Below are 14,884 nucleotides of genomic sequence, written 5' to 3'. Positions count from 1 at the left end.
AATCCAATTAATCCATTCCAGACACCCAAAAGTATTAAAAAAAATAATTTTTTTACATGAAAAATTCATTTACCTACACAGAAAACGATGAGACATGAAGAATAAAATAATAATGACGTGACACTTACCTTTATTGAAGACACAGTGTATTGAAGACGGGAGGAGGGAAGAGGATGGGGAAGTTACTGTTTGGAAGGGGGAATCCCCTTCCATGCAGGGGTTACTTCCCTTCTTTGTTTTTTAATGCCACTAGGACCAGCTTGAGAGTCACTTGACCCCTGTCGCTCAAAAAAGTGTTCTAGAGAGGTCTGTTTCTGGCATATGTTAGGAATTGTGGCAGCGGCAAGGGAGTGTGTTGGGAGACAGGACAAGATAGTCCTTCGGTATGACACTAATATCAACTCTACGGCTTATTTATATAGCACAATTCATTTAATATGACATAATAAACAATATTAATAACAGAGAAACATGATATATACTCTAGAATGAGTAAAATATGTCATTACATATGTGACGAGTGGTGTTGTGTTGTTTGTTGTTGGGTGTACAGGGCTCCCTCCACATTTGCGAGGGTTAGGGGATCAAGAACCTCACGAATGTTGAAAAACTGCGAATGTTTGGTGCACAAATGTATTGTAGGAAAATATAATAATAGCATTTACTTAGCCTAACAATACTGCTTCCTTAACCTATTAAACCATGAGCAACCATAAAACACATGAAAACATCATAAAATATTGTACTAGTGCCAGCCCTTTGGTAAAGAAGGTGAGAAAGACTATAGAATTCAAGAAAGAACTTGTAGCAAAGTATTAAAGTGGAGGAGGAAGAGAGAGGGGAGAGTGTGCCTTGGCAGCAGCAGAGGCGGCAGTGTTAATCAGTAGCCCTATATTCCCAACTACTGCCCCAAACATCTTACTACTTGGAGATTTCAACCTGAGACTCCTAAAATGGAGGAATATAGCAAACAATGTTTTAACAGACATCACCCCGGGAGCCAGCTCAGATGAAAATTCACATACACACGAACTATTAAATCTCTGCTACAAATTCCTTAAACCAGCAAATAGTAGAGCCTACAAGACTAGAAAATATGCTGGACCTCATTTTCACTAACAATGATGAGCTGATGTGTAATATAACTATATCAAAGACAATTCACTCAGATCTCAACATAATAGAGCTACAGACATGTATGCACAGGGCTCCAGACCAGCAAAATGTAAGCAGTCATGAAGGTCTCTTCACAAAATTCAATTTCAATAACAAAAACATACAATGGGATCAAGTAAACCATGTCCCAAATGAAACAAGCTGGGAAGATATCCTAAATAACACGGGCCCAAACATCTACCTTGAAAAAAATGAATTCTGTGGTTCTTGAGATCTGCTCAAGACACATTCCATTAAGAAAAAGAAAGAGAAGATGTAAACTAGAAAGAGAGAGACGTTCCCTATACAGAGGAAGGCGAAGAGTCACAGAGCTGGTGAGTGGGGTCAATATATCTGAAATACGAAGGGAAGCTCTACTCAATGAAATTGCAAATATCGAACTTAAGCTGAAGGAATCTTATTGGTGACAAGAATCACAGGAAGAACTAAAAGCCATAAAGGAAATTGAAAAAATAAAAAATACTTCTTATGCCAAATCTAAGGGAAAAGCAACATCCAGTATTGGGCCCCTGCTTAGGCGGGATGGGACATACACAGATGATAGCCAAGAAATGAGTGAAATACTAAAGTCCCAATATGACTCAGTGTTCAGCGATCCACTGCCCACTCTAAGTGTCGACAATCCAAATTAATTCTTTATGAATGAAACCCAAAATTTGGCCATCCCAAAACTCTCGGATATTATTATAACTCCACAAAAATGGCAGTAAAGCAATTGCAAAGAACTACAGACTGATAGCACTAACATCCCATATTATAAAAACCTTTGAGAGGGTTCTAAGAAGCAAGATAACCAACCGCCTAGATACCCATCAGTTACACAACCCAGGGCAACACGGGTTTAGAGCAGGTCGCTCCTCCCTGTCCCAGCTACTGGACCACTATGACAAGGTCCTGGATGCTGTAAAGGATAAACAAAATACAGATGTAGTATACACAGACTTTGCAAAAGCTTTTGACAAGTGTGACCATGGTGTAATAGCACACAAAATGTGGGGTAAAGGAATAACGGGAAAAGTTGGTAGATGGATCTACAACTTCCTGACCAATAGAACACAAAGAGTAATAGTAAACAGAGTAAAGTCCCAGGCAGGCATGGTAAAAACCTCTGTTGCACAAGGCACAGTACTCGCTCCCATTCTATTCCTTATCCTCATTTCTGACATAGAGATGTAAGCCATAGCTCCGTGTCTTCCTTTGCGGATGACACCCGGATCACCATGGCAGTGACCTCCATTGAAGACACTGCGAGACTCCAAGCGGACATCAACCAAATCTTCAAATGGGCCACTCAAAACAATATGAAGTTCAACAAGGAGAAATTTCAAGTACTCATATATGGAAAACTTGAAGAAATTAAAAATGTGTCAGAGTATACCACAAATTCTAACCATACAACAGAGCGGAAAAGTAATGTGAAGGACCGGGGAGTGATAATGTCAGAGAATCTCGCCTTCAAAGACCACAACAATGTATCTACCTCATCTGCTAGGAAAAGGATAGGATGGATAATAAGAACCTTCAAAACTAGGGACACCAAGCCCATGATGATTCTCTTCAAATCGCTTGTGCTCTCTAGGCTGAAATACTGCTGTACACTAATGGCCCCCTTCAAGGCTGATGACATTGCAGACCTGGAGAGTGCACAAAGAACTTTCACAGCACACGTAAGTGCGATAAGGCACCTAAACTACTGGGAACGGTTAAAGGTCCTTGATCTGTATTCCTTCGAACGCAGGCGAGAGAGATACATGATAATACACACTTGGAAGGTCCTGGAGGGATTGGTACCAAACTTGCACATGAAAATCACTCTATATGAAAGTAAAAGACTCGGCAGGAGATGCAACATTCCCCAATGAAAAGCAGGGGCGCCACGAGTACACTGAGAGACAACACAGTAAGTATCTTGGGCCCAAGACTGTTCATTTCCTCCCAGCATACATAAGGGGGATTACAAATAGACCCTTGGCTGTCTTCAAGAAAGCACTGGACAGGCACGTAAAGTCAGTACCTGACCAACTGGGCTGTGGCTCATACGTCAGCTTGTGTGCAGCCAGTAGTAATATCCTTGTTGATCAGACCCTGATCCACCATGAGGCCTGGTATTAGACCGGGCCGTGGGGGCATTGACCCCCGAAATCCTCTTCAGGTAAACTCCAGGTAAACCTCCAACAACATTGGAGGAGCCAGTTTTGTGCTGTCCTTTTTCTGTTGATTAATCGCTTAACTTACTTGCTACACTGTTAATGCTACACTTTATTGCTGGCTGGCACTATAGCCTTTATTAACTCCTGCTGTGTTAGTATTGTACATATCGCAGAATCACTGAAGAAGGCACATTCTCCCCTCTCTCTCATGGCTGGCACTAGGAACTTTTTTTGGCCCATGGTGGCTTATTTAGCAGTTGCAAGCACTAAAAAGAATGGAATAATACAAAATGTATCGTATAAATGCATGGGATTGTGCTCACTAGCTGATAAACGGTGGCACACTAAGTGTCGGGCTACTGTTGCCGTGCAGACACATTCAGGATGAATGACTATTACCGAGCCAATATTTTGAGAATTTTTTTTTACGATTTCTGAATATTACGACATCCAATGACTACGATATCTGGGGGTCCACTGTTCTCTGATAATTATACGTATGTTTACCTGTACCTAAATAAACTTACACACTGTGCTGGCATGCAAATTCACATTAAAATCACTAGGAGTGTCTTATTAGTCCTGAGGATGCCATATTAACAATAATAATAACCACTCTGAGGCACATTAACCCTTTCAGTGTCCAGAGGCCAAATCTCAGAGGGTGCACCAGGGTCCAAGAATTTAAAAAAAAAAAAAAAAATTCTTATAGAATTAAAGATAATAATTTTCTGTAGGTAATAAAACCAAAAAAAAAAGTTTCGATCAGTAGTTACAAAGATATAGAGGCGTGAAGTTGACCCTCAATGACCTGGTGGCAGCAACATCAGCGACATCCGTAAAGTCGCATTATTTTATATTAGGTTTTTGTTACTTTTTTCTTTTCTTTTCTAATATTTTTTTTCCAGTAACTTTTGTGGCTTGTGACATCAGTATACAGTGGACCCCCGCATAACGATCACCTCCGAATGCGACCAATTATGTTTTTTTTTTTTTATTTATTTATTTATTATAAATTTGAGCACACATACAGAGGTACAAAAAAATACAGATAAGAGCAGCATGCCAAAGCCACTTATACTATGCATAGCATTACGGGCTGGCTTAAAATTAACTTAAGATTAACTAAGCAATGATGAAGTCAGTGATAAAACATTAATGTAAACAGATTACTATAAAGCACAAGTGAGTATAACAAAGACAGGTCATATGGTTGCATTCAGTCATATGAAGGATTCTGTTAGGTAGTGTATTTAAAAAAATAATAAAGTTAGATTCGGTTTTAGGTTTAACATTTATGTCATATAATTGTGAGAAACATTTAAGATATACAATTTATAAGGTTCAGTTATTCAGTATTTATTTGGTTTTGGGTGAGTAAGTGATCTTTGAGTAGAGACTTGAATTTATAAACAGGTAGTGTTTCTTTTATATTTACAGGTAATGAATTCCAGATTTTAGGGCCTTTTATGTGCATTGAGTTTTTGCATAGTGTGAGATGAACACGAGGAACATCAAAGAGTGATCTGTGCCTTGTGTTATGGTCATGTGTTCTGTTGAGGTTGGCAAGGAGATGTTTGAGGGGAGGGTTAATATCAGAGTTAAGTGTTCTATGTATGTAATAGGTGCAGTAATAAGTATGGATGTTTTGTATGGTGAGTAGGTTTAGTGTATTGAATATTGGTGGAGTGTGCTGCCTGTAGTGAGAATTTGTTATCATTCTAACTGCAGCCTTTTGTTGGGTAATTAGTGGTCTGAGATGGTTAATTGTTGTTGAGCCCCATGCACAAATTCCGTAGGTGAGATAGGGGTAAATAAGAGAGTGATATAGGGCCAGGAGGGCTGACTGTGGAACATAGTACCGTATCTTCGATAGTATGCCTACAGTCTTGGAAATTTTCTTAGAAATTTGTTGTATATGTGTATGAAATTTGAGTCTATTATCAAGGTGGATTCCTAAGAATTTTCCCTCTGTTAGCTTTGTGATAGGTGATCCGTTTATCATTATGTTAAGAGGGACATCTGTAGCTCTGTTACCAAACTGAATGAAGTAGGTTTTGTCAATGTTTAGTGTAAGTTTGTTAGTCCTCATCCAGGTAGATATTTTCTGTAATTCGGTATTTACAGTATTGGCTAGTGTGACTGGGCTCGGGTGAGAGAAGACGTATGTAGTGTCATCTGCAAATAGTGTGGGTTTGAGTAATTGCGAAGCATTTGGAAGGTCATTTATGTATAGGAGAAAGAGAAGAGGGCCAAGGACACTTCCCTGTGGGACACCAACTGTAATTGGTTGCGCAGAAGAGTTTGCCCCATTTGCGTACACATATTGGCTTCTGTTGCTGAGGTATGACTTGAGGTAGTTGAGGGAGTGCCCTCTTATACCATAGTGTGACAATTTTACGTGGAGCAAGTCATGGTCAACTGTATCAAAAGCTTTACATAAGTCAATGAAGATCCCCAGTGGGACTTCTTTTTTCTCTATTGCAGTGTATATATGTTCTAGCATGTGTATAATAGCATCATTAGTATTTTTATTAGGCCTGAAACCAAATTGGCAGGGGTTGAGTATGTTTTGGGAGATAAGGTAGGAGTAGATTCGTTTATGAATTAATTTTTCGAAGATTTTTGAGAGAGGGTGTAAGTTGGATATTGGCCTATAGTTATTCAACTCTGTTTGGTCTCCTCCTTTGTGGATCGGGGTGACCCTTGCTATTTTGAGTACTGTAGGGAAGGTGGAGGATTCGATGGATTTGTTAAAGAGTGTTGCAATGATTGGAGATAGCACTTGTGACACTTTTTTGTATATAAAGGGTGGTAAGGTACTTAAATCTCCTGCCTTGTTTTTTAGTGCATTGATAATAAGGGAGACTTCGTATGGGTTAGTCGGAGCTAGGAACAGTGTGTTCGGGTAGTTGCCGGTGAGGTAGTCATTTGGTGGGGTATCTGAGCTTGGGATTTTATTGGCAAGGTTTTGTCCTATAGTGGAGAAGAAATCATTGAGTCTGTTTGCTGTTTCTGTTGGTGGGAGTTGGGGTTCATCTGATTTTGCTAATTTTATTTCGCTATTTTGTGATATCTTTTTTGTTCCCAGAATTTCTGATAGGGTTTTCCAGGTCTTTTTTATATCACCTCGTAAGTTGGATAATCTGTTCTCATAATACAATTTTTTTGCCCTTCTTATCAGGCTGGTTAGGATTGACGAGTAACGTTTTGTTTGGTCTCTGGTTATGTGACCCATTCTGTACTGTTTTTCATATTGGTGTTTTGTATTTATGGATTTGAGAATGCTGGGTGTTAGCCAGGGACTGTTCAGTCTCTTTGCTGTCATCTGTTTAGTTTTTTTAGGGCAGTGCTTGTTATAGAGGTATTGGGTCTTTTTTAGAAAATTATTAATACATTCGTCAATATCTGTATAGATTTCTAGCTCAGTGTGCCAATCAATGTTTGCTAATGCTGTTGTGAAGTTATTAATGGCTGCCTCATTGTGAAGTCTGAAGGTGACTTTAGTAGTGTCTTGGGGTAGTTTACCAAGAGTTGTTATGAGGAAAGTAGGGTAGTGGTCTGTGGTATTATCTGTAATTATGCCTGATTATAACCCTTTGACTGTTTCAGGCCCCTCTCTGAAACTGTCATTCTGTGTCGCTCAATTTTTGAAAAAAAAAAAAAAATTATTTTTTCTTATGAAATGATAGAGAATCTTTTCCCGATGGTAATGACACCAAAAGTTCGAAATTTGGTCGAAAACTCGTGGAATTATGCTCCCGCGAAGTTAGCGGTCTCGGCGACATATGCGTATCGGCGATTTCGCCGACTTTGAGCCCAATTTTCAGCCAATTCCATTGTTCCAGTTGACCAAACTCATAGCTATTTCTTTAGAACTCCATTTTATCTATCAGCTGAGTACAAGAAACCTCCCATTTACTAATTTGGACTACCCAATATGGTGGTCAGAAATTGGCAATTTGGCCAATTTCACGCAAAATAAAAAAGATGCCAATTTCAAAATAGGGTTCAGAATAAACAAGGTAGACATTCGTGGCACTAAAATAACATATGCTCTGTTCATTAGTCACATCTCTAGGCCCCTCTTATATTATTATTGCTTTCTATTTTGATTTTTTATTCATACAAAAAAATACAAAATTTACTGTTATGCAGACGACTGCATTATTGTAAAAATGGTATAAATAATATCAGTGCACTAGTGAAAGAATATTAGACTCCCCAGTTGACGTGTATTGGACGTGTGGTGTGATTTATGTACTCTTGAACATTGGTAAAAATCGAACATTTCCGCTACTTTGAGCTCAGTTTCAAGGTCGTTTTCATCGTAAAAGTAATGAAAATCATCTCTATTTCTGTAATATGTTTTCCATTTTATCACCTAAGACCATGAAAACGCGAATACAACGATAAATACTATACGAAAATACACCTCAAAGTCGGCGTTTTATTCCAAAAAAACGATCAGAGTTTTTTTTTTCTCATTACGCAATGTGTGCTGCAGGATTTTTTTTATGTGGTGCACACTGACCACACAGACCCATTCTCTCACATGTGGGCCTACCAGCTTTCTCCCACTTGATTTGAAGCCGCTAGAATTATTGAGTATATATACGTCAGAAACATTGGCTCGTAAGACGTATTTATACGTCGAAAACAGTCAAAGGGTTAAAGGGGATATGGTGTTGGTCCAGATGTGGTCAAGTAGGGAAACACTAGTCTCTGTAACTCTTGTAGGTTTTGTTACTGTTGGTAGTAACATACAGTTACTCATTGTGTTTGTGAATTCAGTAACGTGTGGGTCCTGGTCTTGCAGGAGATTTATATTGAAGTCACCTGAGAGTAGTAAGTGATCTTTGTTCATGCGTGCATCAGTTATCATACTTCCTAGATTTTGACTAAATTGGCTAATGTTTGACTGTGGAACTCTGTAGATGTTTATCAATGTGAGAGGTTTTTGTAGGTATTTATATTTGAATTTAGCTATTATATATTCCCCATGTTCATCCCTTGTGCAAGTATTAGTGATACATTCTAGTTGGTCTGAGTAGTATATGGCTGTGCCACCCCCTTGTTGGTCTGGCCTACAGTTGTGTATGGCTGTGTAACCAGGAATGGCATAGACATCTGTACTATCAGGCTTTAGCCAGGTTTCAGTTAGTGTAATGATGGACATATTGGCATGTAAGGAATTTAGTAATGCTATGAGGTCATCGTAATGCTTGCTTAAAGATCTGATATTGTAGTTAAAGACAGTTATGTTGTTGTTGGCACTGAGAAGTGCCTTTGATTGTTCTGCAGTGTAGTAATTACAGTAACTGTTTGATTCATTTAAGTCATTAAATAAGAGGTTGGTATCAGGATCAATGCTTGTAATCATAAGATTTGTAGTGAATCTATAGTTAGAATTAAGTATAAAACAAAGTAAATAGTCTTAAGCTAAAAAAGAGCACCTGAATTATTTAACAAATGTAAAATAATGAGCTAAGGGACTAATACAAATAAAGTGATGATCATATAATAGAGCTTGGGAATATGATAGTAGGTAGTACTATAAAGGTAATTTTTTAAAGTTAGAATTATAGTTTAAAATTATAATAAAAGGGACTAATATAGGTTGTGGTGAAGAATAAAGTGGTAATCAAATAAATGAGCTTTGGAATATAATGGCAAAATTGTGAACTTATTCTACTTTAGCACCTGAGAATAGCACCTTGATTATTTTAACAATTGTGGATATATAAACTAGGATAGTTATATAAAGCTAAAATAAAGGAGAAAATATATAAGGGACTAAAATTAAGTAATGGTAAGCAAAGTTAAATGGACAGATGGTAGGAATTATAATATAAACTTATAATATAAAAATACAATTTGAAATGGTACTTGCAATTGCACTAGAGTCTGGTATAGGTTGTTGACAAGATCAAGATTATAACTATAGATTTAAATTGACAAAATAAAATTCACAATTAAAGTACCAAAAGAATAATAGTAAAAAATCACAATGGTAATGTCTTGGTTATAATATGATAGTAAGATGGTAGACAGGTACCCAGGTACACAGGTACAAAGGATAATACAAAGGTTGGGGTTGAATATAAAAACTTGAAAATTTGGCAACAAAATGTTATGGGAAGTATAAAATAATGTTTAATGTACAAAAGTAAAATTGACTGGTAGTAAATATGGTGTTTAATAAAATTTTAGTAAGTAATAATGATTACAAAAAAGTGAAAAAGTAATGTTTATTTCATTCAATATTGCACTGGTAGTTATACTTGAGGTTATATGGCAGTACAAGGTAATTAAGAGTAATCTAGGATAGTAAATGTGGTATTAAAACAGGTAAAGGTAATTAGACAAGTAATGGTTATTAAATGTCAAAAATGTTAAGAGTAAATAGAAATTTTAGTAAAAATGATATTTATTAATTTTAGTAAGTAATATCAATTGACAGTATTTAAAAAAATAAGAGGTAGTAATATGGACAGAGAAAGTATCAATTCAGCTAATGTTCAAGCGAACAATAGTAAATAAGAAAATCACATAAGGTGATTTATGCTTACTAGTAAAATTACAAAATGAGGTAGTTGAATATTTAATTACTAAGGGATTATACAATGAAATTTGAACAATAATGGAGCAAAACATACACTACACTACGTAGGCTTTTAAGTTGGACATTGTTTAGTTATTCTCTGTAAGATTAGTATCCCTGAGAAATCGTGATAGATCATTCTCGTTCGTGATTGTGTACAGTTGACCTACAATTGTTTTCCTAACTAGAATTTTCCCATCCCGTGTGAAGCATTGGTGTATTGTATCATTATTCTCTCGCTTAAGTTTTCTGACTCTATACAGGAGGTTCTGACGTTTTTTGGTAAGACACTCGTTTATGTATACCTCTTTCTTTACTTTAATAGATGCAATAATTAAGTCTTTTTTCCTGTCATGTGAGTGGAATCTAAGCATAACACTTTTTCTACCATGGGATCCTAGTAACCTGGCTTCTTTTATTTCAGACTCTGGTACAATAACACTAGTTTGGTCCTTTATGATCTGCAGAGTAATTTCTTTACTGTTTGTTTGGTTCATATCACTGGGAAAAAGTGGACTGTTAACTATTACTGCATCCGATAGTTTATCTTGCTCAGTTTTATCTTCTTGGAGAGCAAAGTAGTCACTGAACTGGTTATCTAAGTTGTTCTTCCATTGTTTTACTGCTTCTTCAACCTTTGTATTAAGAGATATTATTTGTTGGGTATGGCTATCTATGACTGTTTGGATGGTCTTGTCACAGTTAGTCATTCCAGGTGTTGATAACTTTTGTTCAAGACTGAGGATTTTGTTTTCGAGTTGTGTCATCCTGGTGTCTTGTTTTGTTAGCGTCTCTCGAAGATTCATATTTTCAATAACTAAGTTGGAGATGCATGACTTTAGGGTATCTGGATCGTTGGTCATACCTGAGAGACTACTTGGTAGGTTGAATCCGGGGAAGAGAGGGGAGGATGGGCTGGCGGCAGCCATGTTTGTTGTTATTGTTGTGGTGTCGCCTTGAGTTGTGGTGAGTGGGGTGGTTGCTGGGCCGGCGTCCTCCTGACTACACTTGTTGAATAGTTGATTTTTCGGTGTTTTCTTGCTGGCCTTGGTGCTGTTTCCTCTTAGATTGCGCCTCATAATACTACAGGAATTGTTGTTGTTAAGAAGAAGTTGTAGTATACAAAGCTTAGGGTTACGTTGTTCGGCTGGCAGCGGGGTGTTGCTTTCGGTTTGTGTGCAGTCTTCCTTTGATCTCTATTATTTTCGATTTGTAGGTTTCACTGTTGGTAATCTTTGGTCATTCTGGGTGCTACGTTGGGTAGTGCAGTTTTGCTTGTAACTAGGTCATTATAGGAGCATTGGTAGCTCTGGTAGTTGGAGAAAAGTACGGAGCTTGGAAGTCGCTGCTGCCGCTGCCGCTGCCGTGCCGTGTATTTATGTAAGTGCGTTTGTACGTGTATGTTTGGGGATCTGAAATGGACTAATATACTTCACAATATTCCTTATGGGAACAAATTCTGTCAGTACTGGCACCTGAACATACTTCCAGAGTGAAAAAATATCGTTAACCGGGGGTCCACTGTAATGTATAATTGTACACTCATTGTATTCAACACAATAACTGCACAAATTTGTTCATCATTATATTGCTTACAAAACTTGTTTACAAGTTTATTGTAAACAAAATAATGATGAAAATATTAGTAGAGTTATTGTGTTGAATACAACAGTACCATATGGTACAATGGTACCATAGGGTGCAATGGTACCATATGGTACAATAGTACCATATGGTACAATATTGAACATTGTTACCATATGGTACAATGGTGCCATATGGTGCAAAGGTACCATATGGTATAGTGTACCACATGGTACAATGATACAATATGGTACATTGTATCATATGGTACCATTTGGTACCATATGGTACTGTTGTATTCAACACAATAAACACACTAATATTTTCATCATTATTTCATTTACAATAATTGTTTACAACAAAAAATATGCAAAAATGTTGTATATTAGTAATGTTCTGTTATATATTTACAAATGTACAGCCACTCAACATGTTATTAGAGGTGAATGATGCAACACTTTGTCTTGGAAACTGCTGAGTCAGTGACTTGTCCCTCACTCACACACTCAGTCCTCCTACTGACCATGTGGTACAGGGTATAATGTTACAGGATACCATATGGTGCAGGGTACCATATTGAGCAGGGTACCATATGGTGCAGGGTACCATATGGTGCAGGGTACCATATGGTGCAGGGTACCATATGGTGCAGGGTACCATATGGTGCAGGGTACCATATTGTGCAGGGTACCATATGGTGCAGGGTACCATATTGTGCAGGGTACCATATGGTGCAGGGTACCATATGGTGCAGGGTACCATATGGTGCAGGCTACCATATGGTACAGGGTACCATATGGTACTGCTACAGGGATCCCTATGGAAATAAGTCACCCTGACTTTTTTGAGTTATCCTTGGATTTTATACATATGCTGCTATGTATGATAATGTGTGTGTAACTGTATTTGTGTATTCCTGAGAAAAAACTTACTCAAGCACATGTGGTGTCGTAAGTAAGTTTATTTAGGTATACAGAAATAAAATTACATAGATTATCTTACATAGCAGCATATGCTTGGAGAACCCAAAAAAGCCAGACAGACTTATTTCCATAAGGGTCCCTGTACCCTGTAATATATGGTACAATGTACCATATGGTATAATGTACCATATGGTATAATGTACCATGTGGTATAATGTACCATATGATACACTGTACCATATGCTACCAATGTACAATATGATACCATTGTATGATGTGGTACCATTGTACCATATGGTACCATTGTATGATATGGTACCATTGTACCATATGGTACCATTGTGCCATATGGTTCAAAACCATACAATTTCTCTTCAGATCCAGTTCCATCGGTCTTAGAAAAGTAAGTTGGGAAGAGGAGAGTCAGAATTCGCCCGGGAAGTGACAGCTTCCCAGCCCCCAGGCATGGTGAACAAAGCTACTTTGGCGGCCTTCCCACAATGCTATGTGGGCGTCCAGATTTTTTCTATAATGCGCACACTGACCACACAGACCCATTCTCTTAGATGTAGGACTACCAGCCTTCTTGATCTAAATTTGAGGCCACTAGAATTTTGGCGTAGTTCTATGGTTTGGACCCATAACTCAGAGCCGTAGAACTACGGCACAGGCCCTGATAGAGTTAAATGTTGTACATTATATTAATATAAACATTTTCATTAATCCATCTATGACATTTTTTCAAAATTATATAATAAACACGCTACATGACATAAACATGATAAATGCACTCCACAGTAGAATAAATTAACATAAATATGAGACGATAGGTGTAGATGAATATGTATGAACCAAAACCAGATGCGTTCATCTGTTTGTTTACATTCTCTGCATCTCTCTTCTCTCTCATTTACTCATTTTCTCTTTCTTGCTAATTCGTTTTACCTCATTTACTCACCTCTCACCCTCCATTAAGTAATAAGTGTACTGTATGTGCATTTTCTTGCTCTTTTGCGCTCTAAATGTCATAGTATATTGCGAGTGGGTGGGGTGTCGTGGCTGGCTACCATACATCTCTCACCTGACTTCTTACAAATAAATACAGTGGACCCCTGCATACCGATTTTAATCCGTGCAAGAGGGCTCATTGGTATGCGAAATAATCGGTATGCGAATGAATTTTCCCCATAAGAAATAATGGAAATCAAATTAATCCGTGCAAGACACCCAAAAGTATGAAAAAAAAAATTTTACCACATGAAATATACATTTTCCTACACACAAAGAGAAGGATACATGCACAATAGTAGAGTAGTACATGCACAGTATATATTGTGCATGTACTAGTCTACTAAATGAAGAATAAATGACACTTACCTTTATTGAAGATGCAGCAATGACTGATGAGACACTGTGTCCTGGGAGTGCCTTTTCCTCCTGAGTACTGTAGGTTCTGTTTGGCATTTTCTTCCAGAACAGGCCTTATCACACTGTGTATGTCACTACGATTCTTAAATCTCTCAAACCAACCTTTGCTGGCTTTAAATTCACCAATATGAGCACTAGTTCCAGGCATTTTTCCCTGTTCACCTGGGTGTTAGTCGACTGGTGTGGGTTGCATCCTGGGAGACAAGATTAAGGACCCCAATGGAAATAAGTTCGACAGTCTTCGATGACACTGACTTTTTTGGGTTATCCTGGGTGGAAAATCCTCTGGGGTTAATTGTTTCTTGGTATATTCTCAATAAGCCACACCAACAACAGTGCTACAGCAGCAGCAGACGATGCTACAGCAGCAGCAGACGATGCTACAGCAGCAGCAGCAGCAGACGATGCTACAGCAGCAGCAGCTGACAGTGCTACAGCAGCAGCAGACGATGCTACAGTAGCAGCAGACGATGCTACAGCAGCAGCAGACGATGCTACAGCAGCAGCAGACGATGCTACAGCAGCAGCAGACGATGCTGCAGCAGCAGCAGACGATGCTACAGCAGCAGCAGCAGCTGACAGTGCTACAGCAGCAGCAGACGATGCTACAGCAGCAGCAGACGATGCTACAGCAGCAGCAGACGATGCTACAGCAGCAGCAGACGATGCTACAGCAGCAGCAGACGATGCTACAACAGCAGCAGCAGCTGACAGTGCTACAGCAGCAGCAGACGATGCTACAGCAGCAGCAGATGATGCTACAGCAGCAGCAGCAGCTAACAGTGCAGCAGCAGCAGCAGCTGTACCACCAATAGTAGCGATGGTTGATTGGGGTTCATTATACAACCTGGCCAGCTCGGAGACACGCACTCCACTTTCATACTTATCAATGATCTTTTTCTTCATCTCTATAGTAATTCTCACCCTTATTGCTGTAGGGTTGGCACTAGAAGCTTTCTTGGGGCCCATGGTCACTTATTTTCCAGATAAAATCACCAAAAACACTGTAATAATACGAA

The 14,884-nt window shown here is 38.4% G+C and overlaps 1 protein-coding gene across 4 annotated transcripts in view; it reads left to right on the top strand.

Moving 5' to 3' along the window:
* The window catches only part of LOC128694780 (UPF0696 protein C11orf68 homolog), a 213,308-nt gene that overhangs the window by 191,514 nt on the left and 6,910 nt on the right, over positions 1-14,884 (top strand). The gene's annotated exons all lie outside the window — the stretch shown is intronic.

The sequence above is a fragment of the Cherax quadricarinatus genome, unplaced genomic scaffold (assembly GCF_038502225.1).
Source record: "Cherax quadricarinatus isolate ZL_2023a unplaced genomic scaffold, ASM3850222v1 Contig103, whole genome shotgun sequence".
NCBI lineage: Eukaryota > Metazoa > Arthropoda > Malacostraca > Decapoda > Parastacidae > Cherax > Cherax quadricarinatus.
The sequence above is the reverse complement of the archived record's forward strand: the minus strand, read 5'-3'. Positions and strand labels throughout refer to the sequence as shown.